Raw genomic sequence first — 17,416 nt, forward strand, 5'->3', positions numbered from 1 at the left:
AATTGCTGCATTCATTATATTAGTTTTAATATTAGGGAAAATATCTTACATTTTAAAAACACCGTCAGGACATTGACCAGCTACGTAGCATTTAACTGGTAAAGAAAATCAATCCATGTAATCAATGGTATCGATTTGCCATACGTCATACTTAGGTAACTTATTCACGCATGGTTTAATTGACTTGACTTTATGTTGTGATCATTTAATATTGTGGTTTGAACACAGAGAGCACTGAACCAGTTGGAAGCGATCGATTTAGATGTCAGACTAGTACTACGGTGAATATCAACTGGACTTTATAGCTCTATAATTTGAACTACTTATATTAAAACACACGACATTGGGATTTAACAATTTGTTCAATATTATCATACTCATAGGCATGTGTTTGAAGGCCTATGGTATTATAAAGCATGATCATGATATTATGCGCTAGTGTGTGTTTCCCGGGCCCGGCTATGTTATTTTAGATATAGGCCTACATGTATTTCATTTGTAAAATGCTGAATATTTTGCAATGGTGTCATCTTGTATAATTATGATCCACCTGTTTTTTGCCTTTTTTTATTAATAGAAGCTCGATTATTCTCATTTGATGTTTGATTTGTTTGAGGTCATTAATCATAATTTATGACAATGATATTTGCAAGGGTGCAACTCTACTAGTCTTATTACAAGACTGCCCTATCCCAACCCTAAACCCTAATCCTAAACTCCGTAAACGAGGACTGGACTCAAGTCTAGCGAGTTGCACCTTATTCGTAATTGTACACTATTATAGAACACCGTTTGTAACTATACCATTTTAACACCACAGAATGTATATTCGTACTTTTTTGTTGGTATATATATCGAACAGACAATTATATAGTTATGTGATCTCTGTGTCTAAAGCGCCACCTAACTCTACTTTATGGTTATGTGAAAGTAGTATTTCTAGTATTTGAGCGTGCACGTATTATCTAGAATCTATTGTTTAGCGTGCAGGTTTTAGATAATGCATTGTTTAGCGTGCAGGTTTATATAATTTGGGCTGTGAAGGGTAGTTCGCGAAAATAATGCACGGGAGAAGAATACATAACGATGAATAGAAACGGGCACTAGAAGTGTATTTGAGAATAAACATTAACTGCTACGACTGGTGCACTCAGCCAGCAGTACTAGTGTTTCTGGATGCAGGTTGTTATCAACAGAATCCATGCGCGCACACCCCCACACACCGGCCGTGTGAAAGATTGATTTCTAAATCTAATCATAATGTCACAAAAAACAACAGATCCGCAAGATTTGCAACAGACCCGCCACACAAGCTTCAGCTCATTCAACGCTACGATAATACACTATGTCAATGACAGATAGACATTGACATTAACAAATTGAATATAAACTTGTGTTTTTGAACGATTCTGAATTTTATCAATAAAAATGCAGCGATGACGTCATTGGGTCAACGATTTTCCAAATGTTGATTGTGCCACTGTCAGTGATCTGTGCATGCACAGTACGGAATTATTTTTTGTATGGGTAAAATACACTGTGCACTGGGATGAATATATGATTATGACACAATCTGATCCATGGGGGCCAAAGGAGGCATTTTTGAAAATTGATTTACTGTAATTATTACATTATATAATACAATATGCTATCATTTACTGAAAACACCAAAGGTTTAGCATACTTGGTTCTAAAATTAAGAAGTTTTTTGATGCCTATTTTCTTATGTATTTCATTGTCACTTATGTGATCTGATCAAGCAAAATCAGTTGAATTTTGAAAATATTGATAGTCAAACAAAGGAAGTATTTCCTTATTATTTCCTATTGTTTTGGAAGTTAACTGCTCTGAACTGGAGTCCAAATTCAATGGGGTTTTCTGCAAAATGCTGTTTACAATCAATGAGTAATGTAGTAATTGAATAGCAAGTGTAGTCTACATGATGATACTTCAACAGTGACCAAGTCAAAATCAAGTTGCAAGTTTGCAAGCCATGCTTCAACATCAAAAACTCAACATCAAAACTCAAAAGTTTTGAGATATCCTATCAAGAGCCAATCTTAAGATTTAAGAACCACCAAACCAATTACTAGGCTTGTTTGTACTCATTTTAATACATTTTTTAAATAAACACCTCAAAAGAAATAAGTCCCCCTCTGAACATGTCGTCATAACATCGTAAGGTTTCGTTTTGTACGAACAAAACTAATTTGGAAATAATTATATGACTGTTTACTAAGTGCTGTGTGAAAATGAGAGATTTCCATTACTTCAGGGCTGAATGAGCCTAAATTGAAGACAAAAAGTGCCCTTTCCAAAAGTCACAAAGTTAGGCCTATGCTTGTTAACTGCAAGGCGATTGGGACAAGGAATGGAACTGACCATCTTACAACTCACTGTGCTGAACTCTGCACCAAGGGGATTTGCATGGCTGAATGATCAAGAATCGATACACATTACAGTAAATGTTCACTTGGTGAGGATTTTAAACTGCACTCAAACACATGGGGTTTTCCATTATAGTGTATGTAATTGGTGCAATATATTGCCACAATTGCTCAGAATGTGGTAAAAGCACCAAACTTGGCACAGATGTTCTTTGGGCTTTACTGATCATTTCCAGGGGTAGTGCCAAAAATAGCAAAGTGTTGCTTAGCAACCGTTGCTAAGGAAAGGAATTTCCTTAGTAACCAGTTAATTGGACCTTTCTAATCCATTTTAAATGATTTAGAAAGGTTGATAATAATGTTTCGGAACATCAGAACTATCAGTAGACTATTCTAAGGTCATAAAAAACCAAAGAAGCCTTAACAACAGTTGCTAGGCAAACACATTACCTAGCAACAAGCGTTTAAAGTTACATTAGTCTATATAATAAAGCATATCTATGTAACTGACCAGTAACTATACTATTGAGCAAAATATTAATAACTTTAGGCCAGTTAGTTGAAACAATAGTGTGAAATTTACACATCTGATCAAAACAGATTCTGCTGATACTTGAAGGCAGCACATTCAAAGTTAGTATTCAGTCATTTTCAAGTTCATATCACCTTAAGACTGTTTGCGGACCTTAACCACAATTAGGCGTTGTCACAATCGCCCTTGCATGTGCAAAATACAGTGCACTTTAAGAGTGCCCTTACACATTTACAGTCTCTGCATCTGCTCCTACATGCACATTTCAGCAACTCTGGACAAGACACTCTAGCTTCTGGCAAATGTGTCCACAAGGGCATCCACTGTTCTGGACAAGTCCAACCCCAGTCAGCAGGCGACGGTATTTGACGATATGGCACCGTAGTACTAGCCCAGACATGTCCCCCTTGCAAGACTGCTCTTCTAATATGTTGCTGTAAAGCAGCCCTGGTGGGAGGAAGAGATGACATCTGACGCCCTTTGTGTGTAAAGAGAAGCTTTCGAACTTCATTGATAGAGGTGCACGTTGCTGTCCTGTCATAGAGAAGTATAGTGAAATACTCCAATGAAGCTTCTGTCTCTTCAGATATTTGCTCTGGTGAATTGTGCAGCTCATAGAAGGTTGCAGTGAATTCATCATGTGATGCCCATACTTTCCATGCAGTCTTCTTTCCCACTTGGGCAAATTGGGATACAGTGTCGCAGCCTGTGAACGCATGAAACACCGGAAGTGCAACAGATTTCAGTGGTCCAAGTGATGCACATATCTCATGAGCAGGAATGTAGCGGAAGTTCTTGCCAGTACCAAATTCAATCCAAAGTTCTGTTCTTCTTAGCTGTGGCAGAGCAGCTACTGCAAGCACAACTACGTCAGTATCTACTGTTCGAACGAGGATCCTTTGAAAGCCCAACATGATGGCATCTGCAACGTGAACCATGATTCTGGAATCAGCTTCTTCATGGTTGCAAGGAGCTAAGTTGGTCATTTCTCGAGCAGGGACACTGAGTGCAGTGTCGCCATTGGTAACAACGAGAGACTTTTCTGCAGTTGTACTTGTTATAAGTTCACTGTTAAGGAGTTTGAACAACTCTGTCTTGTTGTCATTCAAGCGGAGGAACTGTTTCCAGTTCCTTGGTACGGGACTAGACAACTCCACACGTCTTCGTTGAGTTGGTCCTGTACTACGCTTTTCTCTGGTGTGTGCTTTTAGACTGTTGTCGAAGTACTGGTCCCACACAATGTCTACTCTTTGAGCCTGATTTTGTTCCCTCTTGATGTAAGGAACAAACACCTTTGCTGTGTAGTCACCAAATGTCTTGCATCCGACAGGTTTCAGAATGCTGACGAGTACCCCACCGTCCATGATGCTCACATCAGTTCTTGGTCTTGCATTACATGTAGTCTCCACATGTTGCTCAAGACAATGCATAAGGTGAGACTTCTGCAACGGCAAACGAAGCTGCCCATAAGAAGATATAGATGGGTGGTTCTCGTGGCTGAAAAAGTTGTCCAGGTCACCATTTCTTGTCTGGCAGGCAATATACAGCCTTGAGAAGAGAGCAGAGTCACTTTGGAGAAGGGTGGTCTTTGAATCTGCCTTATTGGAGCGTTGTGATTGCTTGTTGAACAGTACTACCTTGTTTCTGGTGATGGTAGCTGTTATTGGCTTGCTGTTTGTCTCAAGACGCTCCACCACAAAGGTTGCATACTGCTCTTTACCTTTTGATTGTATGGATGTGAGACACTCAATTGATTCCTTATCCATTATGTCCCTTGAGTGTAGTCTGAGAATGTCTGAACTCTCCTCCTCAAATGGGTTTCCCATGTCTTCGATTACATCCACCAGTGAAGTAAGTTGTTTGGCAAATAGTCTCTGGGTAGCATCCGTTTGCTCATGGTGGTTTGTTTGACTGACATTCTCGCTTTTTCCGACAATGGATGCTTCAAACTCAGAAATGACGCGAATGAGTTCTGGCCCAGCTACAGCCCATCGCAAAAGAGCGTCTGCATCCTGTGTTAGTCCAATTATGCCACCTTCATCTTTCATCACTCCGTTATTTTGCTCATGGCCATGGTCAATGGCGATCAAGGAGAATTTTCTCTGAGACTTGGCCAGAAACGAACTTGCCATTCCGAATTCTTGAGCAACATCAGGATGGGTTGCATCGAGGACACACATATCTCTTACATGAACAGACATCCATCGGGCATAGTGTGTGTGGTTTAGACTGAAAAACCAAGGTGTCAGCTTGGTTAGTGTGTCTCACGTACAGATCAAAGTCTCCTGGCGCGCATAAAAGAACGCACAAATGCCAACATTAGCAGCTCCAACTCAAGTGTTGTGTACCAGTATAGGAACTGAGGATGCTTATCCTTCCGTCGTGTACACCAGCAGCTGAAACTCTCTGGGGGACCTTTGGGGAGGTTGTCCAAATACACATCGTATGCTTTCCTCAGGAGGATGTGTAATGCACAAGCAGTAACTTGATGGGCATGTCGGATGCACGGGTGACATGGGATGCTTTCAGGAGCGATTCAGCAATTCCAGGAGTTGCAATTTCTGCCTCTTGTAGAGCCTCTACCCAGCCACTACCTTCCAACCAGTGACCCAATGCTTTGTTGGCGGTCATCTCTGTGTGCAGTCCCCCAAGAAGCAGTACAAACTTGTCTTCGCCATACATATTGTCCATGGACCATTGTAGCTGCTTCATTTTGGCAAAGAGAGGTTGGTCAACTGTTATCACTGTAGTCTGACCAGGGTTGGCATATTGCACAGCGGCGTGAATTATGTCAAAGCAGTGACGCAACATTGAAGGAGAACTGGCTTCTTCAGCAAAGAGGGGCAGCATTGCATTTATAGAAGGCAAAATATTTGGTTCTGGTAGATGACTGGCATGATATGCTGCCCAAGATATGTTGGACTCAGAGGATATTTCATTTTCATACAGGCTCTCAACATGCTGTAGCCAGTCATATTCTTTCTCCATCTCCTTACTTAGATTCTCGCAGGATGAGGTCATGTTACCAGCAGTAAGAGGAACATAGACATCTCTTGTAGGTAAACCTGTAGGCTTTATTTCACTGTAAGAAAGAGGCAAGTCCTTCACCTTTCTCTGCCCCTTCTGAGGTGTAATATGATGGCTGAAATCACTCAAGTTGTCATCACTCATGGCATCATCTTTGGTTACATTCTGAAACAAGGATATGCTTGTGCCGTGAAATGAATCTGTGGAGGTGGCTGAGCTTGGATTATGGTCTATATTGTCAGCGCTGCTGTGATAAATTGCGCTTCCATATCTGAGGAGGACAGACTGTGCCAATCTGGTGATAGTACTCACAAACATTATTGCCCAATGATGTGATTATATCCATGACACGACTATATGAGGCTGATATACCAAGAGTGTAAAGGCTGTCGACTAACTTCTTTTCCCTGGTTAGTGCATGTGCCTTAAGTCCCAGATAGACCGGTAGTGGTGTTTCCCGATCTTTGCTGTGATAGACGTGTGGTACTGTCCCACACTCGTTCCGCCGCCTCTTAATGCTGTTGGACATGAGCAGCTGAGCAATGGTGAGCACTGGTTGACTGAGACATCTATTGCTTGTCTGATCCTTGATATTTGACCCATTGACAAGCATACTGACCAGTGATAGAAGTGACTGAGGCACAGATTCCACTTGGTTAGTCTGGTGAAATGACCCAGAGAACGTTGTCTTTTGTTCAAAAATGTCATGTCGGATTGTGTTTGCTATCTGAGTCATCATGACACTCTGCTCATCTCGATCAGACCGATATCCTTGGCGAAGAACAGCACCAATGTCATCCTCATAAGCCATGAACACATCTCTGCCTTCCTTGAAGGCTTTCATACCAGGGAGATGCATGATGATCCGGTTTTTGAGATGTGTGCTATTTACTCGTGCAGATACAGTCACGCCAAGCTGTTCAAGCCTCTCGGTGTATAGTTTTGTAAGACCAGCAAGTTTAAATACCTTAATATCCTCATCCTGTCTCTTTTCCTCAATGTAGGATATCAGCTCTGCTCTTAACACCCTTGCACATTTGCTCACCTGAGGTATCAGGGTCTTGCGGAATGCGTGCAGCTCTGTTATACAAAGTGACAAGGCACCCTGCATGATACTTTGCCTCAATTGCTATCAGGTCAGGTCCTGCGGCTAACTTTGCCAACAGATTTTCATCTTGAAGCTGTTGTGCACACTTACGAACACGGAGATCTACTTGAAATGTTGAGACTTCATGAAGTTTGTCGGTCTTTGTCTCTGGTTTGGAACAAAAGAAGCACACATGAATTATGCTGTCTTGAGCGTATGGGTTTCTGCTTCTCCCACGCTGCTTCTGGTGAAAATCCGTTTTGAGGTAGTTGCCCCGTCGTCACACCCATCAGATTTCCGTTTGCGGTTCTTGACACGGTCCAATTTGCTTGAACTAAACTTTAAGCTACATGATTTATGCCACTTTGCATTTTGCTCCTGAAAAGTGACTTCTATACCATTTCCACTGTTCAATCGACTGATATCTATTTGTACTGGCATGCAATTCAGTTTACTAAATTGAGTAATGTTCTCAGCGATGGTTTTATAGCTTTCAGTAGTGGGGCTTGTCAACTTTTCTCTGCCTTTTTCTTGACAAAGAGCACACTTAGTCCAGTCAGTTGTCTGGATAGGGGTAATTGAGGGGCTTGCCATTTTTAGCTTGCTTGTATAGGCGGATGACTATCACTATACTACCCACCACCACTCAGCTTTTGACCCTATAAAAGAAGCAAAAACATGAAAGCTGATGAGTAAATGAGTCAATAATTATGTGCATTAAGATCATTGTGTACTTACCGACTGCTACGGCGTGATGCTAGTATCACAATATAAATGGAGATGTTAATATACACATTAAAACCAATCAGAGACCATACTGTTGCAATGGTTGCTAGGGAAATATGTTAATTTGTACTGGTTGCTAGGGAAAATAGTGTCTAGTAACGGTAAAAACCTATTAAAAGTACTCCAAATGCATGTAAAAATGAAGATTGATATGTTAGGCATAACAATACAGGAGTATCCGCCATATAATGTGGTTTCTGAACGCTGTATATGCTGGTTTCTATGCAAAATATGTTGCCTAGCAACCGTTGCTAAGGAACAAAGAATTCAAATTGGCACTACCCTGAAAATGTTTGTAATGTTATTACGAGTACTTGTGCCAAGTTTCATGCTTTTACCACATTCTGAGCATTTTTTACACCAATTACATACACTATTAGTAACAAGCCATGGATCAACTTTTGTGACAAGCATAGGCCTACTTTGTGACTTTTGAAAAGGGCAGTTTTTGCCTTCAATTTAGGCTCATTCAGCCCTGAAGTCATGGAAATCTCTCATTTTCACACAGCACTTAGTAAACAGTCATATAATTATTTCAAAGTTAGTTTTGTTGGTCCAAAATGAAACCTTACGATGTTATGACGACATGTTCAGAGGGGGACTTATTTCTTTTGAGGTGTTTACATGCCAACTCCAAATCTGGTCATGGACATTTACATTTTTGAATTAAACTAGGCTGCTACCGCACGCACCATAGCTGAACCATGATGCTTGACAGTATATTGTGGAATATCAGTCACCGGGAGGGGGCTTCTTTGGGAGATATGAAAAGGACCCAAAATAGGAATATCGACCTGGCTCTTATGAGCAGTGTCATCCCCGATGGGGAAATTATTGTTTATTATATATTCTTTACTTCTGATCATTTTTCATTTGACACCACTCAGGGGGTCATACCTTCTTGGGATTTCGAGATAGGTGAAGAGGACCCAAAATAGGAATATTGACACGGTCTTATGGGGGAGTGTGACCCCCGGTGGGGAAATACTTAAGATGTATCTTTAACTTCTTTCTCTTTACACCATTCAGGGGGTCATACCTTCTTGGCATTTCGAGATATGAAAAGGACCCAAAATATGAATATTGACTCGGGTCTTATGAGGAGTGTCACCCCCGGTGGGGAAAATAATTTTAATACATTCTTTACTTCTTTTTCTTTCATTTGACACCACTCAGGGGGTCATACCTTGGTATTTCGAGATATGAAAAGGACCCAAAATATGAGTGTTACCCCCGGTGGGAAAATTATTTTCATTATATTCTTTACTTTGTTCTCTTTCATTTGACACCACTGGGGTACATACCTTCTTGGCATTTTGAGATATGAAAAGGACCCATATAAATATTGACCCAGGGCTTATTATAAGTGCCACCCCCGGGTGGGAAAATATTTTTATTATATTCTTTACTTCTTCCTCTTTCATTTGACTTCACTTGGCGGTTTATACCTTCGTGGCATTTAAAGATATGTCCATTTCAGACCAAAAGGTTGGTAAGTAAGTAAGCAAGCAAGCAAGCAAGCAAGTAACATACACTAATCTGCAAAATCTAACAAAATCTGCAAGGATCATTTTGTTGGCAGAGTGCAACACTATCGTAAGTGCAGTAGAATACAATACTGCCTTTTGTAAAACACCTATTGTTTGCAGCACAATCCCCTCATCATGCTCATTATATAAAGTGTTGATGTTCTGTATACTTTCCTGATGGCCACTAAGCTAACCAAAGATATCACCTTATTTGGGTGTTTTTTCTAGTGTTGTTGAAAGTAAGTACATTTATTGGAATGTTGCAAATGGCAGCAAATGCATTCTACTGCACTTACGATGGTGTTGCACTCTGCCGACGATTTGTGTCCTTTGGTTTGAAATCTCGGCCCCCACCTCAGTTTTCACAGGCCAAATTGAAATTATCAAATTTTACCGTTATACTGGTCCATATTTTGTGACACTTTGTTCAACTCGAAGATCAACGAGAGGAGGATACTGAAGTCGACATTGAGTCCATCTTGCTGACTTTGGTGGACGTACCCGGACGGTGGCGTATAGAACAGGCTCGCCACAGGTCTAATTTCAAATTACTATGAACTACCTTCAAACTTTAGGCCTATTCATATATTTTTTGCTCAATTGGAAAATTGTTAAAATCATCAAAATTCAGTTTTTTGCACATTTGTTAGTACAGCACTGAAACAGAGCCTGCTAGTGGTAGCCGGACACTGTGTTTTAAAGACAAAATAAGACATTTTACATGCAGCTGTAAGATATTATGACTGAAGATCGAAAGAAGCTTCAATTTATTTCCAATATTTTGAAGAGCATCATGGCCTCTATATTTTGACCTGAAACATATTATGGAGTCACCCATTCAGGTAACCCCATTTGAAATACAAACTTGAAGGTCATGACTTCCATAGGGGGTCTTTGGATTTCAGTGGCACAATACCAAGGGCCACTGTAGAATTTATCTATAACAGAATGGTCGACTGCAGATCCGTCGGATAACGCTTTTTAGCGGTTAGCATTTATTCTGTATAGAGGTTATCCACTTTACTCATGCGTGACTTCTAACAAAAGGCGCTAGTTCCCGTTCCTCATTCAAACTAATTCAATGCACGACCTCTGAGTTGCCTGCATAACTTTGGCGGGCTATTTTGAAATAGTTATGGTTGCACATGCAGGTACTTCTTTTGAAAGTCCTAAACAAGGTATAGGAGTCGTTGGTAGGATATGCAGCTTATAGAACACGGATAACCTCTATTAAAAAGCATGTTCCGACGGATCTGCACTCGACCAGCCTCATAATAATGTGACTACAACTGACTAAAATGCCAAAATAGGTGGTAATAAAAAACCTTTTTTTTTATATTGACAGAATATAGTTTTATATTTAGGCTGTATTTTACTGTTTACACAAATTTACATAGCATCCTTTCATTCTATGAAATCATCCTACTTCTAAAGCTCAAGCAGCAAATAAATAACAACATGATAATTACAGTCAAAGCGCATCTGCAGCAAATACTTGCTCTTTATGAAATAAGCCATTTTACAGCAATGAGGTGAACTGGAAACTAAAAACATGTGACACGATTGTCACCAAAATCATGACTTGCATCATGATCAAGTTGTGATTTTTGGTGACAATTTGTGACTGTCCACCACAAATGAGCTGTTATGCCAGCGTTTTCACTTTTTGACAGATATTATATTGGCCAGGCAAATTCTAAAAATAATCCTGTGCAATGATATTATTTAAATTACATTTCCCTGCTGCTTGTTTGCAAAGTAATAAAAAATCAGTACCGTAAGAGGTTAGAAATCCTTTGTTTTTTATTGTTTTTTGAGACTGAGATTTGAGTTATAATCTGATCTACTGGATGTACGTTTTGTGAGTGGCAATATTTCACATCCTATCTTGGATGCATCAAATCTCATAGTTATTATACCTGGATGAATGTTAATCTTCACAATCATCTCTTGAGACATTTAATGGACAATATCTCAAAACAAGCTCTACCGACATTGCAGCTCATTCATGGTGAATGGTCACTTCAATTTTCGTAATTTGATAAAAAAAAAGCAATATTGTAACATTTGCTGAGGAGAACGGCCTCAAATTTGTCAAAATTCTGATTTTTATATCATTGTAACATATGTGACCCATCCCATCGAAACAGGCCACCTTGCAGCAGAAATGAAACTGGAGATTTAAAAACTAAGATAAACTGCTGCTTTTTAGCTTGAAAATGACACCTTACTTGTTGAAATCAGATACAGTAAAAATGTTTTATGAGGCAAAACAAGCTCAGAATTCTTTTATTTTCTTTATATTTTTTTATCTTCTTTCATTGTTATCTGCCAATGAAGCAAGCCGCATGAAGTGGTCTGTTTGATGTGATGGGTCACATATAATAACTCTTGACATGCTCTGCAAAAATTAAGGCTGTTTTTTGAGAAAAAATCTGAGGTTTTTAATAAAACGATGTGTCCCATCGCTTTTTTTTTTATACAATTCAAATATTAGTTGAATGCAAATGTGATGTTCATAATACTGTATGGCATATAGGTCATAACACATCAAAAGAACTGACCCGAGTTAGGACCGACAGAGTGACATGAATTGGCGGCGACATAGGAGCTGGAATTATATCAGGATTTTCTTTATGAAAACTAACATTTTATGGAAAATAAATGAAAATCAATTTCTTATGCAAATTTTACAATATTGCAATGTAAAGAAATGTGCTTTCATATTCGACCCGATGTGATATTGCCGTACATGGGATTTGACGTAACTGGATCATATAACAAAAGCAGACAGAAATCTAATAAAATTTATCCTAAAACAGTGGATTAATATTGCTACTAAAAGATAGAATGAAAGAATAATACTGCAACATTTACAGTGTACAAACTTTACATGATATTACAATCTACTTATGTCAACATAATGCCCATAAATCCTCTCTGTACTCAGTTTTGGAAAAACTTTACCACAAGGGTCACCACCACTTTAAAGAGATTGGATTTGGATAAGGGTTAGGATCCAGTAAGCCCTTCCGCAGTCTCAGAATCAAAATGCAGTGTGGATAATTTCTCAACCAGCTCATCAGAAGATAAACATTGAGAGTCATCAGATAAACGTTATTTTTTTAAATGCAGAAATGTATGGGCTATGCTTTATTACCCTAGCAGGGTGTGATACAATTAACACAAGACACAAGTAATATATGCAAGGATCAAGCCTTAAAAAGTATATTTTTGGTACAATTCAACAAATTATTTAAAATAATGAAACAGGGAGGTGTTAGTAAATTTCCAGTACCATGATCTAAGCATGGCTTCTAACACGTATGGTGCATTACCCTATGGCTTACATTCTGGGGAAAGGCTTCATTTCCGGATTTTACAAAAAATTGAAAATCCAATGAGGGCAGTACCAGGAAAGTAAAGATCAACTTCCATTGGTTTACGATAAGGAGAGGTGACCCTTTTAACAAAGTTGTTCCAACAATGTTATTTATAGTTGGTAGCTCTTTTTAAGGATTGTACAAAAAGTCATGACAGACTTTCCAACACTGGATATAAATACACAATAAACTTACAAAAATAACACAATTTCTTAATCTTAAAAACAATAAAGAGTAAAGTATATGTTGCAATAAGAATTAGTGTATTTTGCAGGTTTCAAATACTGATGATAAAAATAATTAAAAAAATAATCCTGTCTGGTTTGAGATTATATAAACATGATAAATCCAAACCTCAAAATAAGCAGGCACCCAGGAGCCATTTACCCAATGGTCATAACATTTTGGCTCCTGATCCACACCAAAATCATATTAACCAGGCTCTACATTAGAGCCTGGTAGTTAAAGCAGGTTTTGTTTTTAATGTGTACAATTGAAATTTAAATGACTCTTAGCTCTTTGAAAATGGCTCCTGGTTCACTAGATAATCACATGGACCAGGAACAGCTTCTTCCAAATGTGTGCCTCCTGGTCCAGATCTGCTTATTTTGAGGCTTGTGTATATCAAATAATATGGAAGCATGAGTTACCAGCACTGTGAGATTGAAGTAACCATATCAGTTTTCTATGTGATTCAAAGACTAATTTTGCAAATTAAATCAAAAGTTTGGTAATATTGCAGAGAAGCTACTCTGCCTCGCCCATAACAGAAGGTGTCAATCAATGAGGTAGAACCAACAGGTATTGACTCCACCATGTTTGCGCTCATCATGGAGGGCTAGATATAATGAACATCTGAGTAATTTTGCCAAGCACCCGGAAAACTTTGATTTAAAGTGGGTGGTTAGTTACGTTCTGCTTGTAACGTGTTGACCAAAAAAATGTGTGCTAAAACTGCAGGTGCGAATATTTGTAACACTCAAACTTTAATATGCCAATTATTGTTCCACTTCGGGCTTTAGCTGATAACTGCCAGAGGTACACAGTGGTGGATTTACTATAGCGTTACGCACATGAAAATTTTGAGTAGGTACCCTGTGGGCACGACTGACAATTTTGCAAAATTGAGTTTTCAACCCAAGATGGCTTTAGGCAATTACAACAATAAAAGGGCACAAAATTTGACCTCCACTGCATCTAAACATCCTATAATTTCAAACTCCTAATCCTAAATCGAACCCCTTTAAAATAAGTATGCATACAAATTAAAGCCAAGCTATTATAGTCCCTTTAGTTTCCTTGAGTGAGAGAGTGACGTCAGTACTATGTCAGAAATACTTCACGTGTACAAATGCACCACCTTTGCAATTCTTCGAGTCAACACATAGGCCTACCATTTATACTACACACCCTGGAGCACGCACTGATGCCACTCTCTTTAGGAAGCCAGATGGACTTATATAGCACAAGGATGCAAGTGGGTAATTGCCAAATTTCCTGAAAATCAAACTGGCCCTTGGCCACATGGCTGTGCACTTGTATACGGCACCATACACTAAAAGGAGCTTTTCCAGGTAATAGGCTAGTGGGTATCACCCCCTCCTGGAAAACATTATTTTTGCTCCCTTCATGATGAAATATTATCATCATACAATTCTTGAAATGTAAAAAAAAAATGTCAGTCCAATTATACATACTCAATGTTGGCTGTGCCCTATTGATAAGGTATGGCGGTTATGGTGAAGATACACCTCTCTTACACAATTACTATAAAACATTTGTCTGTACACATTCAGGATTTTAAACTTTTCAAGTAATCATTCCAATTAGCTATGCAACAATTTGGGACTCTTATTAATTAAAATGTCAATATAAATTGAAAATTTCTAAATTACATTTTTACAAGAGATGCAATCAAGCAAACTAAGACATTTGTCAAGCAAACTGAATTTCATTTCATCCAATCTCGCCTATTTCACAATATCTTTAAATCCCATTAAAACTTGTGTTTAAGTTCACGAGGAACAAATTGTTTTTGGGTTGTACAATTATAAGCTTACAAATTAAACTATACCAATTGTCCCTTTGTTCTTTTCACAAAACATTTGAGCAACACCGACCGAGTCATTTTGCTTGATTGTATAACATTACAACAATTGAGTGTGTCTGCATTGTACACAGGTTATGCTTTCATTTAGAGAGCCTATAATCTTCAGCAAGATTCTTCAGCAGTCTGAGATTTGGCACCATATACAGCGTAAACACCAAAGTGTGGTTCTGATTGGCTAAATGAATGACAGAAATCACATCATCATCACATGGGCACCTCATTCGCTGATTAAAGTGCTAGCAACGCTTGACCTAGTTCTTTTTACGCAATAATCAGGAAGAGAAGTCAGACACCGCTGAAGTAATTTGCTGAATACTAGTATAATTATGCAAATTATTTAAGCACAACTTCTAAAGGTTAATTTGCATACTTGATGGTTCTAAATGAAATCACAACTTGACCTAATAGAAAGGACTCGCAGTCTATTGAAACAAAATCGTCAATTGCAGAACACGCCACTGAAGAAAATCATGTTATAAACTGGGACAATCCTAAAATCCTGCTTAATGGGCGACACTAGAAACACCAGATGGATAAGGGAGTCCATCTGGATCCGGAGGAAGTCACAACCAAGTATGAGAGAAAGTTTAATGAGCGGCGGCGAGGGGCCTACCAACTGAGTCACGTCTCGACCAATTGATCCTGAGGCGTCATCATCTTCTGATGACGTCATACCATCCAACAAAGGATCTATTGGCAGACACCATTGAGAAAGGCAACAGAGTGGATTGCCGAAACTGTATGGAAAAAAGTGAGTTTTTTTTCTTGGAATTATACTATGAAAAACTTCGTAATCTGAATACTTGTATTCCTGATGAATCTCTTCAAAAAAAAAAAAAAAAAAAAAAAGTAATTTGACCTAATTGTACAAAATTGGAAATGTACAGATAATATTTTCCCAAAGGAAATATTACACATATACAATTTGTAACACATAATATAGCATGTAATTTAAATGTATAAAGTCAAATGGTTCCTAGCTGGTTTCATTCACCCTTTTCAGACAGAATAGCCTTTTTTTTTTTAAATCAAAGAAGGTTCACTGTTCATATACATGCTTTGCTGACTCACATGTTAATAAAAATCTTTTTGGTTGGGATTTAGTGCAAAGATAAACTACACAATGTCAACATGTGCCAAAAAGAGTGTTCACACAAATGTGTAGTACGGTAACCTTTTAACAACTGATGTCAGAACTGCTTCAACAACTGACAATTGTCAAGCGCGCAAACGGATGTGTAGTGAAGAAAAACCCTCAAATAGAGGGTATGCAATACAACATTATTCATGACAAAGCCAGCCTTATTTAAATAAAATTCTGTCCTCTATAAGGTACCATGTGGCAATTCACATGATAATACATTAAAACAGGTGAAAGGTTTGAATGCCTGTGGAATCGATCTAGAGACATGTCCCTCTGTCATCTGAAGCTATCTTAGAACTGTCCTCAACAATGGCTGCCATTTTAATTGTTATACCGTTCCGGTTGGTTTGTTGCATATAATCTAGTCATCTATATGAAGAGTTGAGAAGCAAAATCCAATATATATCCAAGTCTGCCTTGTGTATTTTGTGTCTTAATATTGTATTAAGATACCTCTGTAATGTCTAATTAGGGTGCAACACTACTTACAGCAAATACGGTATTCGCTCTGATAAACAACCTCCACATATTTTTTTGAAGTAAGAGTAACAGAAATGCTGAAGTTGCCATGCCATAATAAATGTGAGTGGACGCGGCGAATCAGCCGTAAACTCGGCAAATTGTATTCTGAGTTAAAGTGTAAAATGTATGTGAAGGTCGTATTCATAGGTGTATCAATTCGTTGCGACAAGTATCTTATCAAACGCTGTTTAAATCAATCAATAATACCGTGACTACTGCTGAAGAGGATAATAAGCTTCCACCTATTTCTATAGAATAGTTCTTGTCTTTGTTTGCTTTGGCTAAATCCTGTTCAAGTGGTAGATAACAAAGCATTGCATTTTGTCTGGGTATGTATAATCAACAATGAACAATGAGAGGATATTTCTGAACCTCGTTGACTTGGGGATGATTTGAAATGACCGCCAATTATGACTGTTGGATATGTATTACCAGAAATGTAGAAAAAGAGACACATGTAGAACCGATAAAAAATACAATTTTTGTCGAAGGAACAGAGTTCAACAAATCATAACCCCGCTTTTGGATATCGTTTGAAGTCAAATGATATACCATTTTAAAGCTTATGGTATATATTTTCTACACACGAAATAAAACAAAATTGACCGGGGCCGACTTTACGGCTGATTCGCCGCGTCCAGTCACAAATAGCATGTAGATAAGCTTAAAACTGGTATTTGTTGGGTACCACGATCACCCATGGGGCGAATCTAAAATAATTTGAGCGAAAAATAGAACTTGGTAAATCGGAAGTGACAATTCTGTTTTTCACCAATTTCTAAGCTTACATAAATTAACAATTTTTTCGACCAAATTCACTTCTAATACACGACCAGGGGCAGATTTAGGGGGGAACCCGATGTGCACTCCATTAATTTTTGCAGAGGGGCACCAGTTATATATGGCAGT

This window comes from Amphiura filiformis, chromosome 12 (assembly GCF_039555335.1).
Source record: "Amphiura filiformis chromosome 12, Afil_fr2py, whole genome shotgun sequence".
Classification (NCBI taxonomy): Eukaryota; Metazoa; Echinodermata; class Ophiuroidea; order Amphilepidida; family Amphiuridae; genus Amphiura; species Amphiura filiformis.